Below are 22,155 nucleotides of genomic sequence, written 5' to 3'. Positions count from 1 at the left end.
GGGGCAATCCCTCCTGCTGCTAGTTTCTCTCTGAACAACTTTCTACCATTCCTGTTTTAACCAGTTTCATAAACTTTTCAGTGATGTAACTTGCTTAGGCAGTAAAAATAGATGAAGGTATACTCACATCCAAAATAATGCTGAGAGCCGAGAAAAACAGTTTTTTGAGAAAGAGCCAAATGACCTAGGATATCTATTACTTCACACGTTTCTCCATCATGCTGAACATCTTGTAGTAAGAATGAATCCTGCAGCATTTGGGATCACAGGAATGTTGTATCACACTGGAAGTTCGTTTGGTCCACTGTCCTGTGAAGGGTGATCAAAGCCACTCACTTCAAAGGAAGGTGCAATGAAGTATGAACAAGACACTTACGGTAATACCCAGCTTTTGATTCTTCTTTTTTATTCCAGACAACCAGTGAATGGCTTATTCTTCGCAGCTAGAGAATTTTTACTTTTACTTTTATTTACTTTTATTTAATTTACTTTTATTTACTTTTATTTTATTTTATTTTATTTTAATTTTAATTTTATTTTAAATATCATGTGTACCTTCTTTTCACATATAAAGATATCTCTGTTCCATTTCAGTAACACTGAGATAAAGTGTAATTTTCTTGCATGATTTTCTCCCTTTATTATCAATACTGTATAATTAATACTGATATTCATCTATCTTAACTGATAAAATAAACTTTTTGACTGTCCAGCAGCCTTTGAGAGACTTAGGTGAGCAAGTTATAATGGTCTGCTCAAAGAATTTAGCCTCCTTTCCTCTTTGCAACACAAAAACTTCAAAGGTCATTTCAGATGAACTTTGCACACCACAGAGGTGTTCATTCCAACTTCTTGCTGCATTTCTTATGCAGGAAAATGTTGATAAATGGGTAGCTTTTAAGATACGTTTGCTGTGTATGTGTTTATTCCTTAATAATGGGACAAGATGATGTAGAGTATTAGAGAAGTTAGTTGCTAGGAAGGAATCTTAAGTAACCTGAAAGAACTAGAAAGTATTTTGACAGACTTCAAGTAATTCCTTTTTTTCCCCAGCTTTTTGAATGATAATAGAATGAGCTGGACTTTTTCAAGGAGTAAGAATACTCTGCTTTGGGCATGCCAGCTCCACTAAATTTTTGGAGGAAAAGGTTTCTTTCTTCTGTGCTAGCACTGTAGCTGAGAATAATAATAATAAAAAACTTGCCTGGTAAAACCTTCAGACCATCCTTCTGTAGTGTTCTTGCTTGACCACAAGAAATCTAATTATTAAATTAATCTGAATTCCGAATTTGTGTTCAATTTTACTGTGCTGATAAAAGTGTCAGACACTCAAACTGTTTTTCTGACATGAGGATAAGACCAAATCCCCATGCTATAACTTGTGAATCATTGGAATGTTGAATTGATCGAATCATAGAATGGTTTGGGGTGGAAGTTTAAGATCACCTAGTTCCAAAACCCTGCGATAGGCAGCGACACCTCCCACTAGACCAGGTTACTCAAAGCCCCATCCAGCTTGGTCTTGAATGCTTCCAGGGAGGGGGCATCCACAACCTCACTGGGCAACCTGTTCCACTGTCTCACCACCCTCACAGTAAAGAATTCCTTCCTAATATCTAGTCTAAATCTACCCTCTTCCAATTTAAAGCCATTTTCCCCTGTTCTGTTCCTATCTGCCCTTATAAAAAGTTCTTCCCCAGCTTTCCTGTAGGCCCCTCCAAGTTCTGGAAGGCTGCTATAAGGTCCTCCTGGGGCCTTCTTCAGGCTGAAGAGCCCCAGGTCCCTCAGCCTGTCCTCACAAGGGAGATGCTTCAGCCCCCTGTTTGTCTTCGTGACCCTCCTCTGGACCTGCTTTTATGGCTTAATATCCTTATGTTGGAGGCACCAGAACGGGATGCAGAAATGGTATAGCAAACTGGGGTAAGGTTTGTTAGGTTATTTGAACAATTTTTAAAAGGAGAAATCTTTAACCTGACAGGGAGAGCAAAGATACAAATAAAAAGACATAGAATAAGTTTGGACTGAGTAGTAGCAATAAAAATAACAACAAAAGGAACTGAAAAAACTCTGGAATAAAAGACTGTGATCCAGTTTAGGTCCACACATGGTAATGCATTACTGAATAGTTATTTCTCCCAGTTAATCATTAAATGCACTCCTACACCCTTAAAAACCAATGTGAGGAATATTTTTTGGACAGAGAAGAAAAATATACACAATAGATATTTGAGTAAGAAGCAAGCAAACCGACAAAATAACAGTTCCGCGCTCTGTATAGTTCTGTATTCTTTTACAACTAGGTTGTTTCATTACTAATTCCAGAGCATTAGTATGTATTGTGTTATTCTGTACAGCTTGTTGTACAGAAACAATTCAATAAATGAAAAGTCTGAATTCTAAGTATTATTATTATTTTTGTTCAGATTTGCTTTGTGATGCAAGATTCTTTTGATTGCTTCAGACCTACAACAATCCCCTGTTGTTTATCACAAATAACAAGTTGTTTTATTTCTCTGGGCTTGGAAGTTTCATTTTCTTCTGTTGCTATAATTTCTATACATTTTTAACATGAACATATTTTCCTACAGAAATGGTCTTATATCTAACAGTACCGTGTGATTTGTTGGCTGTGAAAAGCATTCTAGTTGATGGGGAAAGGGTGAAAATCATTCCACCCCCTCAACAGAGTGAACTGAACTTTCTAAGGGTGTATTTTGGTTCCTTTTTGAAAGAAGATATGTAACGACCTCCTTTCCAACTGCCCATTTGCTAGACATCTCTATACTGAGCTAGGAAAGAAGTTAATGGTGGTACTATTAATTTTGTTTCCCTCAAAATTCTTACTGTACCAATTTCATTCAGCACTGAGACAAACAAATATCTTCTCTGCACAAAAAAACTCCCCAGTGTCTGAAAGACAATAGTTGGTGTTGATTTGCCCAGGTTTGCCACTTATTCAAAACTGTACAAAATTGTATAGTTGTCCTTTTACAACTAACCTTTTCTGTTGTGGGCAAGTAAAAGAAATTCTGGCATCCGGGATAATAACTTATCTCATTTTCATGTCTGTCTTTCATCTCTAGTGAATGCCTTGCATATTTGCCATATTGAAGTTCGAATAACTGCTCTCTGACAACAATACTGTAATTTTTAACTATAGTGTTTTAGCCACCTTTTTTGACAATCAGAGCTCTTTAGAGCCCATAGTCACTGATTCACTGGCTTTATGAAAACAGACAGGCTGAATCATATTATTTCCTTGTCCTCCTTACCTTTTTGCACAACAGAGTACATACGATTCTTTTTTTTTTTTTTCTTTTCTAAATGAACTCCTACTTCCATTACTCCCCACTGGATTCTTTAACAAAGATGCGATTGGTCATTTTGATCTTGTTTTGATGAGGAAAATGTGTTCTGAGATACTACTGTAAGATGACCAGAGTTTGTCTTGCAAACTGATAAATCTGCATAACCAATTTATACAGTTTTCTAACTGTACAGGAAAATGAGGCACAGCTAATAGCATGCCTCTGATAAGAGCCTGTTGACATTTTAACTGCTGAAGATTCAGTTTAAACCTGCAGAATCTAAATCTGCTGTTGTGGGGGTGGAAGCACTATTCCATTTCTTGTGGTCAGGAATCCCTCAGTCGCTTTCTCACAACTGCTGGGGCAGCTACATTAGGTGAGTGTGAATTCCCACTTCAAGAGTGAATCTGTTCAGAAGAGGTGAATCTGTTATACGTCTTCCTCCTGAAGGCATGCAATTTCCTCAGGAATTCAAAGGAAGCACTCAGTATTTCAAATGTTATTGCAGACACTCCCACTGCATCCCTGCATTTCCTTCGCTCAACTCTACTATTTTATATTTCTTTTATTTGTTTCTTTGTTTATTTACTTTGGAATGTTCCTATAAGACAAATGTGTTCTAGTCTCTCCCATATTCTGAACCAACAAGCAAACAACCAAACACAACAGATCTTGTATACTAAATGTCCTTGATTTCTTTGGTCGTATCCCTTTGTATCATGTGTGATTACTGTCTGGGATTCCTCTTTCAATTTCTTCTTCAGTCCTTCTGATTCAACAGTCTACACTGAGATGCTTCTCAACAAAATCTATAAGACTTCTTCCATGCTTTCAGTGTGGAATTCACTCGTATCTTACATCACATGCCCATTTTCTTCTATTTAGTTTTCTTTCTGCATGGAGCAGACTTAACACTCTAATATTTTCATCCTTGTGTGAAAACTCTCCAACTCTTCCTGATTCCCTTCACTCTTTGTACACCCTTTTAATCCTACCTTTGCCTAATTTTTTCTCTAAACATAGATGTAGCCATTGTTATGGGCCACATAGATATCTCTCCCCCAAGTGCACCCTTTGTTTCAACAAAATCCTCCTCTTTTCTGGCTTGCTTGTCCCTGCAGGTGTCCATCCATGAGTTCAGGTTCAGCAGTCAGAACAAACCAGCCAAAAAGTCCCTCAACATCTTCTTTTCTCTGTCCTTCCCTGTTTTTCATATTACTACTTACAAATACTGTGATTTGTGACTCACACCTGTTTCTGACTTTCTGCAGGGCATGTCTAAGATGCATCCTGCCTGTCTTCACCAATTCTTTACAATTCTCCTTAAGATTTATCTAAAGAACAGCATTGTCTCAGGCATTGACAACTGCTGTTGGTTCTTGTTTATATTTTCCTACTCAAAAGATAAAAACAACAACCATTTTCCAAGCTCATGATCTCAGTTTCTCAAGTCACTCTTCTAATTCCCTGTTCTCATCTCACTGAATGTTATCTTTCTCACCTTCTTGACTTATTAATACTTCATGGTGAAGGCAGAGTATCTGGCAGATACCTACCATCTTTTGGTCAAAATTCAGATGAGATCAGTGGTGTTCTCCTACAACAATTTTAAACTCCTCTACAAACAACGTTATTATCTTCTAGATATTTAAATATTTTCATCTCCTTGTGACTGCTTGGGACTGAAGAAGGGATGTGCCCTACTTGTATAAGCATTAATCTGAGCTAGTTTTCCATAGTTTACAGTGGAATATTGTACATATTCTGTGTTGCAATTCATTCTGACTTATTTAAGGTATTTACTGCAGGGTGAGATGTCTTGACTTTGCAAGTGAGATTCTTCATTACTTACTACAAAGAGAATACAGAAAAACAGCTCACATGTAGATGTATGTTTTGCAGCTATTCTAACTAAAACAGTTATTTAAGCAAGAGTAGAAATCTGCTATGGACTCAAACACTTAAATTTAGGCATCTACAGTGTAGATTTCTACATGTGAATTAGGTTCTCATTATAACAACAGAGGTCTAGTTAGTAGAATCAGCAGAGCCTGAAGAACAATTCAGTTGATCAGATGCATGCAACAGAATGAAATGTATCACTGTCGAACCTCTTCTAACTGGATCTCTGTCTTGACCTAAAGCAGATGCTGAACTTATAGATGACTAAATTAGGTAAAATGAACCTCCATCCTAAATCAACACAAACTGTCAACACCTTTTTTTCACATTGTTGGCAAGTGAAGCCACCACCGTCACTTCAGCTTATTGTAATGTTGGCTCAGTTAACAGAACTGCCTCTACTAAAACTTTAAATTTATTTCACCTTGATGAATTTGGAATTACTTGCAGTATAAAAATCTTATGAATATGAGCTTTGATGCACATAGAATGCAACAATATTACTTTTATTGGCTTGTGAGAACTAATACAACGTATTTGAGAATGCTACAGACAACAGACAACCACTTGTCTTTTTTTTTTTTTTTTTCCTGTTAGAAGAAAAAAAAAGGTCTTTAAATCATGCACCGCTTTTCCCTCTCATGTGAAGTAAGAGAAACAAACATTCCTCTAAGAAAAACATATTAAACCCTAACACTAGTTAATCCAACTTCCCCCATTGCACACACACAAAAAATCCTATGCCACCCACACCTCTGCAGGATATTTTATTAAAGATCTCTTCTCTTAAAACAAAGAGCATTTTAATTCTTTTTTTTTTTTTTTTTCTTCTTTTTCTTTGAGACTCATATATATATATATATATATATTTCTGCAACATGATACCCAATGGAGGCTGAAAATTGCAATCCTCTTATTACATGTTCCTTCCCTAAGCATTTCCCCAGTCACGACTTCTTAAAGTGGGCCATATTTTTTGTCTTATCCTGCTAGATTTTGCTGGCCTCTGCTAACATTCTTTTCATGAGAAAAGGTTTTGCCACCGGGCTTCTCTGCTTCAGACTTTGGGTGAGGAGTTTTCAGACAAGGAAACTTGTATTGCTCAAAGTAGATAGCTATGACTTGGCTGTGTAATCCATACATCTTCTTTGGTGGTACTTGGAAAGGAGCTGGCTATCGTGTGGGGTGTACCTGTGTGCTCAGCAGTCAGTCCCAGTTTATCTGCACTAATGCTGTTGTTCTGGAGAGGCAAAAGTTCGAAAAGTTATCACAATAACTTCACAGTGGGTCTTTTGTAAACTGAAAATAGCATGTACACACCAGAGGATAGTAGGGATACTGTACGCTTTACTACAGCTGGTGAGACTTACTCTACCTATAAGAATTTTGCTGGTTTTAGCAGCATTCCAGGACCATATAATTCCTCAGAAACATGAGCTTTAAGAATTGACAAATAGAAAAATAGTGTGGTGGTTTATAAATGCAGTGTTTAGAGCTCAACTTCAGCCGACACTGTACATCTTTGCTTTTACTACATACTGCTCATAAGACCTGAATAATATTTCAACTATAAATTTTTGATGGACCCCGAACTACTTGATATCGGACATAGTCTACTTTGTTTTCGATATGTTCTAGCTCCTTTGAAATCAATGGCAATATTCCTACTAAATTAAATGATGCGTGTTCATATGAAGAGGAAGTTGTATAAGCATTCTACATTCATTCTACATTGTAAAATGTCACTTAAATATTCTCTATTTCATCACTTGAAGCAATTTTCTTCACAAATCTGGAAAAATTCCTCCTCATAAGTTAAAAATAAAACTGGTGTGAATTGTACTTTTCTAAAGAAAAAAGAGAAAAAGCATCCTCTTACAAGGGTGTATGTGTGTGCTTGTTCATATCTTGAAAAGGACTTTATTTTTATGCCTCCTTTATCTCAGCAAACTGTCCGGCGTGGGATGAAAACATTGTCATATGCACATAAGACATGGGGAAACTGCATCCAACTGGCCTGCGTTTTCTCATCTGTTACAGTTTTAAGATCTTTAGCTCCACAACATTTCAAATTCCTAAAAATCTGAAAACCAGAGAGCAAGAACTGTGCACAGAAGAAAATCTCTTTTCATCACACTGGGATTATTTTTCTATCCCAGGTGCTTGAGCCTGGGCTTTCTCTTAGTCTAATTGATAACTGGTGGGCTCCTCCCCTTATCCTGCTGACTTTTGTGCCTTCCCTTCCCGGGTGACTACTGTTTCACTTTTCTACCTCATTCACTTATGGTTGACCTGGAGCTCCTGGGTTAAGCTTCCCCACTGGTATTCAACCTTGGACCTTATTATTGTTCTACTCGTCTGACCTCCGATACACTAAATTCTAACAAGGTGATCTGAAAAAAATCACTCTTTTTTTTTTTTTTTTTTTTTTTTTTTTTTTTTCCTGTGTGGTTTCATGGATCGTCTTTTTACCGCTCTTGGCTGATGTTCTTTTCTCCACTTCAGACCACCAAGTGCTCTGCTTTAGTTTGTCAATTTATAGTGCTGTCATGGTTTCAAATGCTGTGACCATTGTGTAGAATATACTCTCCTGACCTCTGAGGCAACTTTCTGTATTTCAATTGTTAACTCATTAGGGTTTGGAAGAACAGCTGAAAAGAGAATGGCATTTTTCCCACAATTGCTTCCAATGAGCTGCTTGAAAAGTCATTGCTATCCAGGATTAAGAGAAATCAAGAGGATGCTGCTAAAAATTAGATCCACTTATTTTGCATCCTTGATCAAAAGAAACAAACAAAAACCCTCAATTCAAAATGACACTGATGCTTTTCTTTATCAGTTTGCCGCCAGGACTCAAGTGAGAAAACATTAATAAAGCTAGAAACAAAAATATAAACTGATTTGGATAATTCAAGTTTGCCAAAGTTGCAAAAAATCTAGACAAAACATATTCTGTAACGTAATTTTTGTATTTCAATATGCTTACTGTCCACTGGCAATCTTTTTTTTTTTTTTTTTTTTTTTTTTTTTTTTTTTTTGTGGTGGTCCTTTGTCTTTGGATCCTGGACCTTGAACTGAATTTTCCCAATCAGTTTTTTCTTATAAATTCTGTTTCAAATTGGGAAGAGGGAGGATGAGTAATAGAGAAGTGAATGACAGGTACCACGAGATTTCATCCTGAAACCACCTGCTTCCTTATAGGATGAGAGTATGAGAGTGCAACTTAACCAAGTTAATTGAAAAAAAAAAAAAAAAATCTCTTTGACTTCCTTCTTTTCCATTTATGAGGAGAAATCATCTTGCTCACTGATCAAGTAAAGAGAGGTTCTTCTGTCATTTTGGGACAGATTTACAGCTGTAGTAAGGAGTTCATAACTTTCATACTTTGAATTTTCAGATTAATGTCAGTCTTATTTCTGAGGTTTCTCCCCTTAATGAAGACTGAACAACAAGTTTCTGAATAGTATAAAAAGCTGTCCTATAGTTTTGACATGCAAAATAATTTAGCGTACCTTAGAATAGTTTTAAGCCTGTATGTTCTAGTTTAATGCACACTTATTTTAAGCAAAATATTTTGTATAATTTTTCTACAATTGTCCAATGTCATCAATGTTTAGATCTACCACATTTTAATTATAACATCAAAAGGAAATATACATGTATATATTTTTGATCTCATGGGAAATATACTGAGCGTGTAAGAAAATATGTTTTGAGAGAATGCGTGCCACAGTGTTCTCCCAGGTAATGCTCATCATGGATGCACATTTTTCTGATAAACTGAAATACTAAGTGTATCCTTTGTTTTTGTGTCTAAGATAAGTAATAACAACTTACATTCCTATAAGTACTCATCTTCAAGATTTTCTGAGTACTTCGTAAACAGTGATTTAAATGCTGTGCTTTCCCTTAGGAAGAGAGTGACTTGAGTATATCTCTAATAATTTAAATAAGCACAATATGGTAATGACATTTTTCCTCTTGAAGCATGTAATACTCTTTTTGCAGGTGGGTAAAATGAGACATGGACCAGCCATTGCCTTCTCCAAAGCCAGTACCAGTTACAGTACCATGATTTAAATGGTATGTGGAATTTATTCTTCTGCCCTCTAAATTACTTAACTGTTCAGTTGTTTTTGATAATTTATCATTTAATGGTTTTGTTAAGTATAAGTCCATCATCTAGAAAAACTCCCTTTTAAGCTATGTATATAAATGATATTAACTTAACATTTAACCAAGTTAAAAAAAAAAAAAAAAAAAAAAGATGTCAGTGACTATTTTTTCAGAATTAAAATGATAGTGTGAAGTGGAAGGAATAAAGCTGGGGAGTCTTGATCCTACCTAAAAACAGTGGATGAATTTGATTGATTATCAAACACTGTTAGAATTTTTGCTTTAATAAAAAAGCAAAGCCCACACTACACAGCTTGAATAAATTTTTCTAATATAATATTACTGCTGCCAGATTTTCCAAAGCTGCAGAATATTTATTTTTTGAAGAGGTAAGGAGCTCTCAAATCACATTGTTCTACTTAAAAATATATACATTTGCACAGTATCAGAAAGTAATTTATATTAGTGTTAGCTTATGTAATTGTAAAAAAAGTTAAAAAAAAAGTGAAAAGAACCCCCCCCAAAACTTAGCTGATTTTGTTGCTGTGCTCCTTCTGCATCATTGTGTTTAACATTTGGTTTGTTATAACTGCTGCCTGTTCTTTGACAAAACTTTATAACCTTGGAAGTTTTTGTTTTGTTTTGTTTTGTTTGTTTGCTTTGTTCCTTCTGGTTTTTGTATAGCACATTTTGCATTTTAAAAGTTTATGTGGGTTACTTTCTCAGTGCTTTGAATCTCAGTTAAATTCTTGTCTCTTACGATACTGGCATAGTAAAAACTGTGCTTGATCTGGACCAAAACGTATTTTGATTGTAAATAGAAAGTCTTCTTTTATGAGGATGTTCACTTCACATCTTGAGCAGTGTAATTTTTATACAGGTCTCAGCAATCAATAAAAAAGCCACAGGAGGAATGATTTATCTTGTTGGTTACAGAGACTGTCACCGAGAGAAATTGTAAAAGATCAATTTACACAACCTAGTGTGAGAATGTTATTGATATAACATGGCTGATCAGTTTCTGGTAGTCTATGGGCTGATGCCTAGGAGAGAGCCCTGCCCTCGGTTAGGGCTACTCACCAAGATCTTAATAGACTCACTGGTCCATAAAATGGACATGAAACCAATGGAAGGCAAGATGCTGCGTGCTCATGGTAAGCTAGCTGGCCTGCAGGAAAATGGATTGGCTGAGCTCCGATTAGTTAGTTAAGCAGTGTCATGCATCCTCCTTTTTTTTTTATTCTCTTTTTTTTCCTCCTGCTGTGAGAACTGTTCACTTGGAGACTCACTGCTTTAATTACAAAGGGCCCTTTTAACTACAGGTCACAGGAGTTGGCTCACTTGACAGGAAATAAGGAAACAAGCTACCTTCCTGGAAAAAAAAAAATTAAACTTCCACTCCTCAAATTAGTTAAATGAAGCTTATCAGCACTTGTTAGTTGATCCTTTGACAGTCTGTTAATTGCAGCTGCTACATTAAGTTATGTTATAACCAGCAGGACATATGATTAAAAAATAAATAAATCTACGACATGCCACATGGCATGTGTTGGTGGAGAAAACAAAGTAAGAACGTTGTTAATCTTTGCTTAAAATATCGCAGCACAAAAGACATTCATGAGCCATTTTTCTCTTTATTCAGTGGAATTAAACTGTATTATAACTGAAGGTGTTTGTTTGGATCAGAAAACAGCTTCTCTATAAAATGAGGTTACAAAGGTTCTCATTGTGTCTTTTTAAGAAGATGCAACACAGCCTACTCTGGAAATGTAAGCAGTTTGTACTTATGGTCATTATACATACGACTTTAAACATGCTGTTCATGACATGTACTCCGTTGTGTTTTTTTATTTACAGACAATAATTTCTCACTGTTAATACTGGAGGGAAAGAAAAGAACATTAGCAGCATTAAGAAACCCCACAGCAGTTGTTTCTCGTTTGTAGGAAGTGACTCTAATGTATAACTGCTAGCAAAATAAAGGATCCAAAGGCACATCAAGGGGAAAAAACTGTTTTCATGTGTTTAACCTGTTAATTATAGTAATCTACACTACAGTATAAGTATTGTAACCTGGAATGGGAAACGGGTGTTTGAAAGAATGAGCTGACTAAGACAAAAATGATTAAATCCACACTTGAATGGATGATTTTCATATGTAATTTGAGCTACAAATTCTTAAGTTGTTTCATTTTCACATTTCCATACTCATCGGCACGTATCAAAGTGAAAGACCAGCTGAAATGAATGTTTTCTTACCTTCATCTACTGGAACATTTTAAATAATTCTCAAAGTCTGAAGGACATGTTCATCTGGTCCCATAATATATGTTTTAAGAGGCATTTCTTGCTTAATGTGAAGGCAGGCTTTGAAAGCTTGAACATCCCAACTGTATTGCTTCTTTTATCTACAGAAGAATGCATATAAATGCAATGTTACTTACATACTCCTGCACATTCAAAGTTCCTATTGATTATCATAGTCTTTCCACACATTAAAACTACAAAACACACCTCTCACTGAATTCATGATATGTGTACTGTATACAGACAAATGTGTAATATGAACTCCTCCAGATCCTTCAGGTCTGAAAGTCAAATTCTTTGTTCTGAAAATGGAAGTAGTGCAGATGCTGCCCCTCTTCCAATGTCATACTGCAATCAGAACAGAAAAGAAATAAAGGCTACAGAAATATTATACCCAACCAGACCTTGTGAGTCCCAGACAAAAGGGTGGCTGGTGAGAGAGGACAGAAATGCCCAGGTGGAGAAGACAAGACATAGACGGAACAGAGATGAGGGCAAAAGGAAGGGCAAAAGAAAACTTCTCAATATTTTCTTCATATGCCAAAATGTCTTAATTTGATGCTACACACAAACATGCTAGCAACCTTCCAGGGACATGGACTTCTGGAGTGAGAGTACTAGTCTCATCCAGCTCTGAGGTTTGCTCCTTTCTACCTTCCCTAAGGTGAAGCTTCCATGTCTGGGGATGAATAATGAGATGCAAGCACGGTCAGAGCACCTACTGAGCTTTTCCAGACATCCCCTCTTACTCATCTTTGATCAGGTTCCAAGTCAAACTTTGGTCACAAATAGATGTTTACGCTAATTTTTCAAGTGGGGGCATTTAAAGGAAGAGTAACTTTCTCTCTGCAGCCGCCAGGCCGTTCACTGCCTGGGGCAGACATCAATCATTAACCATCCATGATCCTCCTCTGCCCTTTTTATGACTGGATCTTCCAGCCACCCAATTCCTGTTCCTGTATCCTACACGTGAACGCTACCTGTGGATAATGGGCCTAGACTGTTTGCCACCCAGCTGCCTCCGGCACAGTGACATTCTTCCTTTCTGCTTGAATTCCCTTCTCATTTTCTTTCTCTTCTCTCAGGGCTGCTACCAGATGCGCACCATACTCCCTGTCTCAAAGCTAGACAGTGATTATTCCCAAATTAAAGCTACTCAAATTGCAGACAAGAGTTCTGAGGAAGCTCCTCACCAGGATTTCCACTGATTCACTGTAGGGGCAGCTGGTCACAACATGCCATATTTAGGCCATTAAAGCCTTTCTATAACAGAAAATCCCCCTGACCTTTTATTTTGAGAACCTCTCACATTTCTGTTGTTTGTAGAAGGTGTTTGATATTCATTAGAGGAAATCCCCTCGGGCTACAGAATTCTCCTCTTTGTCCCATGAAATTCCATTTAGGATGCAAAGTGACAAAAACTTCCATTAGACTCTTCTTGTTTGTATCTCTTGAGAGAACACCAGTGGGCTCCAGGCTCCAAGTCAGGCTCACACTGGTATGGCCAGGACCAAGAGACACACTGGTGCCCTGGGTCAACTGAAGCCTAGGAAATGAAAAGGTGTGTAAAGAAGAGCACAAGTAGGACCTTACTGCACTTAAGCTCTTGCATTATAGAAGTTCCTGAGTGAGCAATTTCCATCTCCAAAGTATCCCCCTGAAGTCTTTAGTGTGGGGAGTAGGCTGAGGAAAGCTCAGTTAATGTCTTTGCAGTTAACATTCTTAATAACTATTGTGGTAGCAATGTGTCCTGCATCACAGAACTTAAGATACCAGAAATATGGAAGAGTGTTAAAATAATGTACAACAAAGTCAACATTAAATCAGCTTTTCTAACACTTTTTTAGGAAATTCCTCTGAACGCTAATTCAGTCGTCTCAACACACTGTGGTGCAAATGTATGTTACATACGTATGTTACATATAGTTACATATAGTCACGCTTTCCCGTTGGATCTGTCTACATCAGTATTGCAGGTGGATGTATCAGAATAAGAACAAGTTTGCATGTAGAATTAAAATGTTTTTTAGACCTAATTTTTGACTTAACTGCTTGATTTTACAGTCCAAGCAATAACTTTAACTTAAGCGTTTTGAGCGTGAAGGATCATAAACTGTTGTATTTGGAAACAACATGCTACCCACTGAAGTAAATCTTGGTTCATAAATATAATTCTTTGGTTGAAAAACCTGTATAATTTAAGAATTTCAAATAACTACATAGAACCTGTTATTCCTGCAGAATCCTTATTGTTAGTGTGGTTCGTGAACTCAGTCACTGAAGGTATTCTGCACTCATTTTATTACTCATGTGCAGAGATCCTGCTATGGACTTTCTGGAAGGGGTTGGAACATTCATATTCACAGGTAATGCTTGCTGTGCACAAGCATCAATTTTTTCTGGGTCTTAGAGCCATCCGATTCTTGGGAAGGCTACACATGTCAACAGAACAACAGTTACCTTTGACCCAAGTGTTTCATAACAAAAGATGGATGAGGAATACATTTCTATTTTAGAAGCACTTCATGCTATAGTTTTATACCAATTCAGCAAGAAATAATATTTTGCTTTCAGAATTACTCACAACTTGGGAATTTTGGAGTTTTTTGAACCTTTATAGGGGCTTCTGAAATGAAATACACTCTCAGGAATTTAGCCGATGAGTAAAGTTGAGGTGATTCATTCAGCTCACTCCAGAACAGCAGCAGTTCAAAGGCTCATGCACATACCTTAAACCATTTTTAACCTAATGTAGAAATGTATACCTCTATGCAATGCAATGCTCCTTATATCTATTCTTAAACAAATAGACTAGCTTTTCCAGTCCTCTGTTTTGGTAGCTTTCTAGGGACATTACTGGTAATGCAAAAACGTGAATTGAGTTTTTGATGACTAGATGCATTTTTGAAAGATTTCCAGCTGAGATGGTCTTCTGTGACATGGAGAGGCACTGAGCACTGCACCAAGCCTTTCAGGAACATGCCTCCTCCTTCTTGCTATTTGCTTCCAGCAGTGAGAGGGCTAAAGATGTACTGCAAAACCCCAGCCACTCCGACACTCAGCAGCACATGTCAGCGTGGCATTCAATGTATAAACTGAGGCTCTGGTGATTACCCCAACTCTTACTGCCAATTAAAAAGACAAACAACCAGAGACACTGGCACCAGGGCAGAGGCTCAGAAGCCATGCTGCTTAGAGGATGGCTCAGTCTCTCTGTGGATATAAACAGGGCAGAAATCAATTTTACTAATTGCAGTGGATACCATGAGATCTGTATCACCACTCTTTTGGAAATAAAATGCCAGTAATGAAACCAGATGAAATGAAGATGTTACCAACTTCTGACACTTATGAACACACACATGAATAGCAATGTCTCAGATGGAATTTGGGATGTTGGTCAGTAACTACTGTTGAAATCTTCTGCTCTCTTTAGTTCCCCATGCAGTTCCAATGGCAAAAGCATTTGCCAAAGTGAACTTACATCCTGATGCATCATGTAGACATGTTTGTGTGTTATTTCTGTTGTATGTTATTGCTAGTAAGACTGCATGAGATTTGTATAACTGATGATAAGCTTGCCTATGACATTCACTTTAATACAAAATGCACTATATCCCAGAATTGCATTTTTTCTTCCAGCAAGGAGCCCGAGTTAATGACTTGTAGAAGTTTGCATTTGTGTTACCTCAAAACACACAGTAACATCCTTCTGGGTCATCTTTATGGACTTACATTGCACCAGAAATATGAACATTCAAGGTTACTGATGATATATGGTCTTGGTGCTGGTGAGGCAACTATTGTCTGTAATGTTCTCCTGCTATTGTAGATAAATTGTTATGACAATCTTGTCTTCACTTTTCTTTTTCTTCCAGTTTATACACATTTTTTAAAATTAACATAGGTCTTACCTTTCACTGTCTAACTTAGTATTTATCTTTTGTTTGGAAAACTTGTTAGAATTTGACACTAACATTTACGTCTTTCTAATCAAAAAGTTCTAACCAAGAAAACGGAAACATTTTGGTTGGATTGTTGGGGTTTGGGCTGTTTTTGGTCTTAAGTTCATTTCTCTCTGGAAAATGCATTTTCCTACCATTCCTGGTTGTACACAGCCAGAGCTTACAAAGTGCACCAAAACTGAAATATCAAAGAGAACTGTTGAAATGAGATGCTTGTGAAATGTGTGCAATTATCTGCTATTAACTCATCTGGAATCCTGTGATGAGCAAACTGTGATTTTCAATGTGTCATTACATTGTTGCATCAATGGGTTGTTCAGCAGCTCAATTTAAAAAATACTCAAGAAATAATCATTGCAAGAGGTAATCCTTCCCATTTGATTCAAATAAATCTGTTCCAACACTAGGCTAACATGATCATGGATCTCATGTGGTTTCAGTGCTTTGTTTGCTTTTACTTTACAGTATTTACTGCTGATTTTGTTGTCAGGTGTTTTATTTTTTATAAGATACCTTGAATTCTGCTTTCTAATTATGCAGAGAAGCATGAGGGATAATGGCTACCATTTCTGATTTCTTGCTTTAAGCCATACAATGGTGTTCTTCACACAGAATCTAAGTAAAGTGATTGCTTTGTTACTACGTATGATACTACAACATTTTTTATGTTCTGGATGATTCTGCCTATTCGGGTGGTTACTCAACTGGAATCAGTCCCTTCTAGCACTTAAAAGGTAGATCTATTTTGAGGTTTTCATTTGCAGTTTTTAGATTTACTGTGGAAAGCGATTGGCAGTATTCTGGAGTTACCCTTGTATTGTGTCTTCTTTTGCTGTTCAACAGACAGGCAGTCTGGAAAACCTGCCTTGTAGAACCTCTTTATCAAGCATGTTAAATATGTACTGTGTTGAGTACAATGTACTCAACAATTCCATTCTTAACCATATAGTTATTTTTCCCTCTATTTTTTCACTATTCTAGAAAGAATTCTGTGACATCATTTCCAAAAGTCACAATGGGTCATCACTCCCTATTTGAACTTGACTGGTTTTTGCTCCAGTGCTTGTTTTGTAAGAACTGCTTGTTGATAAAAACAATTGCAAGACTCTCTTTTTTTTCCCCAGCTGAACATTATTCCACTATCTTGTGACTGAAATTTTTTGCTATTGGGCAATCATTTTGCAGGATCTTGTGCTCATATTTTAGGTTCTCAGTATTGATTATGAGGTGATTTGTCTTTTAACTAATCACTCCTAGTGACTGCAATGATTCTATTTTGCAAATGCTGGCTTCTTCCTCTGCAACCAATGTGAGTATCCAATTGTTTTGGATAGAAGATTATATTTCAGGGTACCATGTGAAGAAAAACATGTAGTCTTCTAGCAGGCAAATATGTGCAGGTGCATATGCATGGGAAGATACTGCTAGCAATCATTAGGTATGAGGAATTAGCTAGCAGTAGTTTGTGTGGGGCTGTAGGTGGGAAGAATAAGCCTACTGAAGTATGAGAAAGGCAGTGGTTCAGTTTGCAGATGCCTATGTGTCAGAGGTTATGATAAGGTGGATGGAAGAGGAGGAAGAATAATAATGGAGGAAGAACAACAACAAAAAAGGCAGGAGGGGAGGTCAGAGAGAAGAGCAGTATAATAAAGAAAAAAAAATACAAGGAAAGTAAAAGAGGAGGAGAAATGGCAGTGCTTGTAGTGGGACTTCCTGTAGCATCAGTCAAAGAAAGGGCAAAATAAGATGGTAACCAGAGATTCTAGGAGACTAATTGAAAACAACAGGGCAAAGTACTCTGTTAGATGGAACTGAATAGTACCCTCCAACAATGAAAGCATGCCTATGCATCATAGCATGTGCTGAGTTTGCTGGCTTACGAGGTTGTCTGAGAACGATGAACAGCCTACATCAATTTAGACAAAGTGTGTCAACAAGAATAAAAATGAAAAAAAAAAAAAAAAAAAAAGACATGAGAATTTTCCCATGCAAAATGTCACATCCTTCTAAGACATTCTTAAAGAAGGAAAACACTATGAACACTATGAAGTATTTTGTTACCATTTTGAACACTGTCTACTCCTCACTCATTTCCTGTGTGAACATTTAGTGCACAGTACATACAAAGCAGCCCACGTCACTCATCCTGTTCCAAGTGGATAAAGTGGCCATGAAGATACGTGCTAAGAGTGTTTATTTGGGAAGCTGGAACAGCGTGGCTGTAAAATCTCAGTCCAGCTTCCTGCATAGTATCTTTCTTGCCCAAGAAGGCAATCCCCTCACAACATAAATTACCAAGAGTTGGCCTCCCTGTGTGGGTGCTAATGGAGTGTAGGTGCAACTGTTTGAAGAGCAGACTTAACATAACGAAAAAATGCAGGTGTTTGAATTGCTAAAGTACTCACAGAGGAACTACACCTGCCAAGAATAGGCATAGGTACATGAACACATAATTTGTGGCAGCAAGAACGGATATCCAGTAGAGACCTTTTTAATAATTTACCACTGAGTCTGTGCAATAGAGTGTCTTACATGGGGAATAGCGTCCAAGCATGAAACAGCAAAAAGAAACAATTTGCTGCTCAAGAAAGGCTCGTTTACTATGAAGACAACTTTGCTTTTACTGGTTTGTTCCTGCTCACTCTTTGCAGATTGTGGGTAGGGGGAGGCTGGCCAGGTGAATGGTCCAGGATTCAAAAATTTAGCTAAGGACATCTGTAATTTCAAAAGAATCAATTACATATTTACCATGAAATTTAGGAGCAGGGCTGCAACTTTCCAGAGGCATCTATCTCCTCAGTGTTTCTCTGAGCTTGCTGTTGTATCCCAGATCATCACTTGTTGCCTTACTGACAACAGGGTAAAGAGGCCGTCTCTTTGCAGAGGCTGTGAGAAAATACATAGATTTCATCTTCTAAGGTGCTGATTCTAGTTCATCTTAGGCTGGTGGCAAAAAAGAGCTGTTTTTCTTGAATAATAGCCATTCAGTAGTTTATGCGAAGTGAATCTGTTAGTCTCAGATGAATGTATAGAAAAGGAAGTGCATCACGATGCATGCAGGTTGTACTTCTTGGCAGTGATGCCTGAAGAGGTGTGGAACAGCAGCAACCCCACCAAACGTGAGCACAGATCCTTGCAGATTTGAGGCTCGGGAGGTAGTACAATCTGCAGTTTTGCCTGCAAGGAGTTGATTTGTGCAAAAATAACTACCCAGATATTCAGCTTTTGGGGGTTGTTACAGTTTAATTTAATTTAATTTAATTTTTTTTTCTTTTTTCATTGGTATTATATATATATGTGTGTGTGTGTGTGTGCGTGTGTGTGTGTATATATATATGTGTGTATATATATATATTGTCATCCATGCTCTCTTTTCTCTTGTGAAACAGCAGTGTAGCTGTTAGTTACATTTTGGCAGTCCCGACTGAATCAGCACCTTTATTCATAAGTGGTGGTTACTGTCCTGGGGAAATGAGACCAACTTGTATTTGTGGACATAAAGATCTGGTAACAGTGACTGAAAGCAAAGTTTAAGAACTGTGTTTTTGAAAATATGCAATAGACGGTATTTTATATTACTCTTGGCTTTGAAAGCAATGCAATGAAATGACTCCATTTGGAAACAAAAATTGCCTAATGATGTTTTTATCTCAAAATAAATCTTATGTTAATAAGGATTGCTGGTACTGTCATTAGAAAGGCCAAAACATTCTAGCTTCCACTGCTGAAAAGAAGAAAAAAATTAAAACAACAAGAGAATTTAAAGTTCTTTTTTGGAAAGAAAAGAGAAGAAGGAGCAGGAGGAGGAGGGGGAGAAACAAAAGAGAAACTCTGTCTTTCAGTTCCAATAGTTCTTGATGTTTAAAATCTCTGAAGTTTTCTTATGTGTTATGAAAAGCTACAAATTTATCTTTTGCCATTTTCCCAAGGGAAGCTGACCCAAATCCACCAGCAGCAGTTGAAAAGGTTTTTCCAAGCTTTATCAAATGGCCCCAACAGAGACCAGCTTAAAATTAAAAGCTTCCCCTACCAGAGGGAATATATGTGACTTTAATAACTGAAATGTGTTTTTACTTTCTATTACAGGGGTCAAAAGGTTTCTAAACAAACCAAATTTATCAATTATTTAGAGCTGATTTCTTCTGAAGTGGTATTTCTAAGATATTATTTGGTGGATAAATTCAATGTTCTAAGGCCAGCAGCAGCATTTTATTCATAACAAATTTCTCCTAAACTGAATTTGCTGGGGCAACTTAATTTCCACTATCGTGTTTGCACTGTAGAAATATCAACTGAAGTGTTATAGGGCCTAACTAGTGGGCTTTTCAAAGAGAAATTCCATAGAAGCATGCTTATTCAGCACCACCCTGCTTGCCATTTATTGCTTAAGAAATGAACTGGTTCCCTGTGTCTGCAGTAGAATTCCTTTAGCTGCTGAAATATCCTTAAAAACCACAAGGCACCTTTAAAGTCAGGAAACAATACCTTAAACTACATTGTCACCCTTAGAGCAAAAGACAATAAGGTAACTGTCAGAAGTTTTGTTAAAGACATTTTAAAGTGAAAGACACACACACATAGATGCACACATTTTCTTAGCTTTCTCTGAGAAACGAACACTTTGTTCAGGTTGTTGCGGAAGGGAATTAGCAGAAAATTTAGAAAGAGGCCATTCTTAATACCTAATAGGGTCCACTGACCATGTAAATACTCTGTTTGTTATACATTAGCTAAACATACATTGGGTTTCTGCCTAAAGTCTGCCATTTGGTGCAAGCAGAAGACGTTACGGAACAGTTCATAAATTCATGTGGAGCCTTGTTAAATGAAACCAACCATCCAAGAGCTGAAATTTTGCCATCTTTAAAATAGCTGCCTCTCTTGCAGTAAAACTTCAGGTTTATTTACGCAAGCAAATATGAAGTAGCAATGCAATCAAGGTGTTACGAAGATTTTTTTTAGAGAGGAATAATCTGACTATTAATATACAAAAATGCCTTGAATAGGTTCTCCTTCTTTATACTTGAAAAAAAAAATCTTACTAAAAAGTTGTGTTAAGGAAGAGTGAAAGTATTATTTTGGGACCAGTGAAAACACTCCCTTTTTCTTAGCAATACATGCTTTCAGAAATAAGAATTATTACTGTAACTGAAGAACAAGCAGGTGAAAGCTCTTCCTCTATCTTCTGCCTCTTTTTCCCCTTGGGGAGAAAAAATTCTGCTCAAACACAAGGGATTGGCTGGGAGAACCAAAGTGAGCTGGATTTGATTGAGGCTGGGCTAGTGAGGTGATCGAGGAGTCTTCCCTAGAGGACTGACTCTGCTTCTATTTCATCTCTGGCTAAAATTGCTAAAGTTTTGAGATGGTTTTAAGGAGGCTGTCAGATGAGGGCTTTCTGTTTGTTCTGGGGACTCTGTGCCCTGAATAGGACAGATTTAAACTTGAGTTGAATTATATATTGAGACCGATCATTTCTGAGTGCAAGGTAAAGTGATGGAATGGGTTACATGAGCTTTGGGTTGTTGTTTGAAAGAAACTGGAAGGAAGGAAGGAGATTGCTCTGCCTTAAATTAGCAGCCAATCCATGTCTGTGTGATCTTCCTCCTTCCAAAATTAAGAGGTGGACAAATTGGCATTTCATTTTTGGCCCACTGTTAGCTGGGCATGCAATGGCTAGGATGAAATGAAGTGCTGGACATCAAAGTCAGTACACTGCGGTCTTTAAAGCCAGCTATATTTGTTTCCGGGCCTTTCTTTGCATTGGTTTGCCTCTTAGTGTGTTCTGTGCCACAAGCAAAACAGAAGGGGAGAGTCTGCTTTACAACTATGAAAAACAGCTATGAAAACGTAAATGCAATAATGAAGGAAGCCTGGCAGATTAGCATAAAGCCCAGGGTTGCTGAAAGGAGTGCTTGTTCAAGGCTCTGGATGGTGGTACTACTTCAGATCACTCCTCGAATGTTTCAGACTCCCTTTGGGAGCGTATGGTGAGAGGAGTCATTTGCATTTGTTCCTTCAGAGTCATGACTGCCTTAGGCGACCTTGATGTCAGGACGAAAAAAACACGGAATTGTGTGCTAGGAGGAGCTCTGAAAAGCACTCGGAGATGTTCTGAGATATCTGCAGTCATTTCCTTACATTGTTTTTAGCGTCCTAGATACTACAGCAGTCTTGCATCTTGCGGTATGGCCAGGTGAGATCTAAAAAGCTGGAGTGATGCCTTTGGCTCAGGAATGATTTGCAACATAGAAGCTGGGAAATGAACTTGCTCAGTGTTTCCCTGCTTTGTTCCCACCCAGTGCAGCTGACGGTCTGCAAATCCTGCTCAGCATGTGGAGCTACTTTATATGTGGGCGTGGGGGACATCAGCTCAGCTAGTATACATTTATGTGATTGTGAACCAGTGGTTTACTTTTTTGCTTATGCTATTCCTTACAGTTTCCAGCACTGTAAAAGTAAAGAATTTATGAAATGGGGGAAAAAAAAAAGAAAAGAAAAGAAAAAAAGAAAAAGGAGAAAAAAAGAAAAGAAATTAAACGAACCTCCCCCAAACTGAA

General features: G+C 37.4%; 1 protein-coding gene across 4 annotated transcripts in view; it reads right to left on the bottom strand.

Annotated features, from left to right (window-relative positions):
* Nucleotides 1-22,155, bottom strand: part of LOC140262845 (uncharacterized) — an 82,905-nt gene that overhangs the window by 10,780 nt on the left and 49,970 nt on the right. For 3 of the 4 annotated variants that reach the window (XM_072357486.1, XM_072357460.1, XM_072357478.1), the window contains exons 2-3: nucleotides 11,586-11,734; nucleotides 128-309 (exon numbers count right to left, since the gene is read on the bottom strand). The gene's annotated coding sequence lies outside the window, so the exon portion shown is untranslated. The remainder of the gene's footprint in view (nucleotides 1-127; nucleotides 310-11,585; nucleotides 11,735-22,155) is intronic. The other variant, XM_072357468.1, reaches the window with a different exon arrangement.

Source organism: Excalfactoria chinensis, chromosome 1 (genome assembly GCF_039878825.1).
Source record: "Excalfactoria chinensis isolate bCotChi1 chromosome 1, bCotChi1.hap2, whole genome shotgun sequence".
In the NCBI taxonomy this organism is placed as follows: domain Eukaryota; kingdom Metazoa; phylum Chordata; class Aves; order Galliformes; family Phasianidae; genus Excalfactoria; species Excalfactoria chinensis.
The sequence above is the reverse complement of the archived record's forward strand: the minus strand, read 5'-3'. Positions and strand labels throughout refer to the sequence as shown.